This window comes from Camelus bactrianus, chromosome 31 (assembly GCF_048773025.1).
Source record: "Camelus bactrianus isolate YW-2024 breed Bactrian camel chromosome 31, ASM4877302v1, whole genome shotgun sequence".
NCBI lineage: Eukaryota > Metazoa > Chordata > Mammalia > Artiodactyla > Camelidae > Camelus > Camelus bactrianus.
The window spans coordinates 11,671,640-11,676,026 of NC_133569.1; positions in this window are offsets into that span (position 1 = coordinate 11,671,640).

A 4,387-nucleotide genomic window follows, 5' to 3' on the forward strand; every position below is an offset into this window, starting at 1 on the left:
AGAGCTGGAGCATATGCTCCAGGCCTCTCTGCTGGATGGTGCTGGTTTGCTGGTAATTTTTAACATTCCTTGACCGTAGTTGTGTCACCCAGTCTCTGCTTCCATGTTCACACAGCGTCTCACTGTATGCATGTCTCTTTGTTCAAATTTCCCTTTTTTATAAGGATACCAGTCATAGTAAACCAGGGCCCACCTTAATCAGCCTTGTGTTGACCTGGTTAGCTCTGTAAGGACTCTGTCTTCAAATCAGGTCACATTCTTAGGTGCTAGGGCTGAAGACTCCAACACATCCTTTTTGAGGGGACACAGTTTAACTCATAACACGTACCTGTTGGCAGAAGACTTCTTGCTGGCTCTTGGTAAGAGGCCTCAGTTGCTTTCCGGATATCTCTCTGCAGAGTTGCTGAGGGTCCTGCTGGCGTGGACACATGGGCAGCAGGGGACTTGATGACTGCTGCGACCTTCTTCCCTTACCTTTTTCCTCCCTTCCTTCCTTCCTTCCCTCCTTCTCTCCCTCCCACCTTCCTTCCTTCCTTCCTTCCTTCCCCCATTCCTGTTTGTATTTTGGAAATAACTCATATTTGTTACTGGCAGGAAGTGTGAGTTAGGTAGGTGCATACTTGGTAATATCCAAAGGGGAAAACTATAGCAGTTATTTTATGTATTTATTTATTTTTATTTATTTTTTATTGACAGTTGGTTTACAATGTATTAATTTCTGGTGTACAGTATAGTGATTCAGTAATACACGTACATGTATATATTTCTTTTCATATTATTTTTCCTTATAGGCTATTATAAGGTATTAAATACAGTTCCCTGTGCTATACAGTGGGACCTTGCTGTTTATCTATTTTCTATATAATAGTTAGTGTCTGCTAATCCCAAATCCCAATTTATCCCTCTACTCCTCTTTCCCCCAGTAACCGTAAGTTTGTTTTCTATGTCTGTGAGTACATTTCTGTTTTGTAAATAAGTTCATGTCTCATTTTTTTTTTAGATTCCACATATAAGTGATATCATATGATAATTTTCTTTAAATCTTTCTGGCTTATTCCACTTAGTATGAAAATCTCCAGGTCCATCCATCTTGCTGCAAATGGCATTATTTCATTCTTTTTTTATGGCTGAGTAGTATTCCATCATATAAATATACCACACCTTCTTTATCGATGGACATTTAGGTTGCTTTCACATCTTGGCTATTGTAAACAGTGCTGCTATGAATATTGGGATACATGTATCTTCTCAAATTAGAGTTCCCTCTGGATATATGCCCAGGAGTGGGATTGCTGGATCATGTGGTAGCTCTATTTTTAGTTTTTAAAGGAATCTCCATACTGTTTTCCATAATGGCTGCACCAAACTACATTCCCACCAACAGTGTAAGAGGGTTCCCTTTTCTCCACACCCTATCCAGCATTTATCATTTGTGGACTTCTTAATGACTGGTGTGAGGTGATACCTCATTGTAGTTTTGATTTGCATTTCTCTGATAATCAGTGATAATGAGCATTTTTTTTTTTCATATGCCTATTGGCCATTTGTACATCTTCATTTGAGAAATGTCTGTTTAGGTCTTCTGCCTATTTTTGGATTGGTTTGTTTGTTCTTTTTCTTATTAAGTTGTATGAGCTGTTTGTATATTCTGGAAATTAAGCCCTTGTCAGTCGCATCATTTGCAAATATTTTCTCCCATTCCATAAGTTGTCTTTTTGTTTTACTTATGGTTTCCTTTGCTGTGCAAAAGCTCGTAAGTTTAATGAGGTCCCATTTATTTATTTTTGCTTTTATTTCTGTTGCCTTGCTAGACTGCTCTAGGAGAACATTGTCAAGTTTTATGTTGGGGAATGTTTTTATACATGCCACATCTTCTTATTCATTCATTCATCAGTAGCTACTTAGGTTGCTTCCAGTTTGCCTACACCAATTTACATTCCCACCAGCATTGTAGGAGGGTTCTCTTTTCTCCATATCATCTTCAGCATTTGCTATTTGTAGATTTTCTCTGCCCATTTTAAAAATTGAATTGTTTGTTTTTCTTTGGTATTGAGTTGTATGAGTTCTTTCTGTATTTTTGATTTTGACCCCTTATCAAATATATCATTTGCAAATATCTTGTCCCATTCAATAGGCTGCCTTCTAATTTTGTTGATAGTTTCGTTTACTGTGCAAATCTTTTTAGTCTGTTGTAGTCCCATTTATTTTTGCTTTTGTTTCCCTTACCTGAGGAGACACATCCAAAAAAATATTACTAGGCCTGATTGGTCAAAGTATGTACTTCCTATATTTTCTTCTAGGAATTTAATGGTTTATAGTATTACACTTAAGTCTTTGATCTGTTTTGAATTTATTTTTGTGTTTGGTGTGAGAAGTAGTCCAGTTAGATTGTTTTGCATATAGTGGTCCAATTTTCCCGACACCATTTATTGAAGAAACTTTTCCCCATTGTATATATTCTTTCCTCCTTTGCTATAGATTAACTGTCCAAATAAGTATGGGATTATTTCAGGGCTCTTTATCCTGTTCCATTGATCTATGTGTCTGTTTTCATGCCAGTACCGTACTGTTTTGGTTACTGTAGCTTTGTAGTGTAGCCTGAAGTCAGGGAGCATGATGCCTCGAGCTCTGTTCTTTCTCAAGATTGTTTTGGCTACTTGGGGTCTTTTGTGTTTAGTCCTGGTTACTTTTAATGGAAAGTAGTATTAAGAGACTAGAATTTGGGGATTAGTAGTACTCATGGCCATTGTATCATCTTTGCTTTCAGGCTTGTTCTGAATTCAGTTTTTTTTTTTTTCCCAGCAAATAATATTCTTCATGGTTTATGATTAAATATATATACTCTTTGAAGGAAATTTGAAAAATACAGGTAAGATCAAGAATTTTAAAAATTATCAATAATATTTGGTTATTAAAATATATATTTTTCAAAAAAAAATTAAGAGTTAATACTGATATTTCCATGTGTAATTTATCACCATCTGGCTTTTACTGACATTTTTTGATTTTATACTTGTAGATCTTTTCTTCTTACTTGGGAAATTCTGGTTCCTAAAATATGAGCAAAATTACTCATTTGATTTATCCTATTACATATAAATTAGTTCTGAGAAGGCTATTGAATGAAGTTCAAGATATCTTTGCAGGTCTGCAGCTTTATTTGCCCTTAGGTTATTCTGCTAAGGTTGTACAATCAAAATGTTAAGAGTTATGTCACCAGCTTGACATGACTTAGGTATATTCATTTCTGTTTTCAAAGTTTAGGGATTTTCCTGAAGTTATTATTCTGTTTGTTTAGTATATAAAATATATGTATGACTTCAAATCAAGACTATAAACACAGAATATTCAGAGAATCCTTCCATCTGCCTGTCTCCTCCTCCCCACTTCCTCTTCCTCTCTATAGGTAACCATTTATATTGGTTTATGATACAGTATTTAATTTTGCAAATAGAGTGACTTTACATTTGCATTCACATTTTTGCCCTTATTAAAGCAAACCCATTATCCTATGCACACTCTTTAGCATCTTGCTTTTTCACTGTCACATGTGTAGTTCTTCTTCACCCTATTTTGTAGCTGCACTGCTTCAGCTGTATGGACATCCTGTAGTTTATTCAGTCTTCCTACTAGACAGTTGGGTTATTTCCAGTCTTTTGCTAATGGGAGTAATCCCATGATTAGCCTACTGCTGAAATCAAATCATTTTGTATTTTTGCCGTTTTATCTTTGGGATAGATTCCTGGAAATGGGATTCTTGGTCAAAGGATAAATGCCTAAGTAATTCTACTAGACATTGCTAGCTTCCCCTCCACAGAGGTTGTACCAGTTTGCATTTCTGCCTATGAAGTATGGACGTGCCTGTTCCCTGCAGGCTCGCCGGGGAAGTAGCTTGTCAAACTTTTGGAAATTTACTAATACAATGTGTGAGAGATGCTATCTCTCCATAGTTCTAATTTGCTTTTCTCTTTCAAATCCCTCTTTAATACCAGTGTGTAGTGTTTCTGTTGTGATATTGAAAGAGAAAAGCATGATGTCACTCCATGAAATCGAGTAAAGTGGGCTGTGAATGAGCCCATGTGATAATCAGAATTGTGGGGTCAGCTAGGTGCTCTCATTGATGTTAGCAGAGTGCACCTGAAATCTTTCTAGCCAAATTCTTGCTGACAAAACTACAGTTCTGAAAGTTAATGTTTTATATTTTTTCTTATTATATGCAGTGTGAGAAGTTATAATTCCCATTTCCCCCGATGTAAACACAGAATAATTTCAAAATCACCTCATGTAATATTTCAAATTTGGCATTTTTATTGCTCATTCTTAACTGGGTTCTTAATTTTTTACAGTGCCACGTTGTTATGCCTTTATTTTTGGCATTATGGCAAGT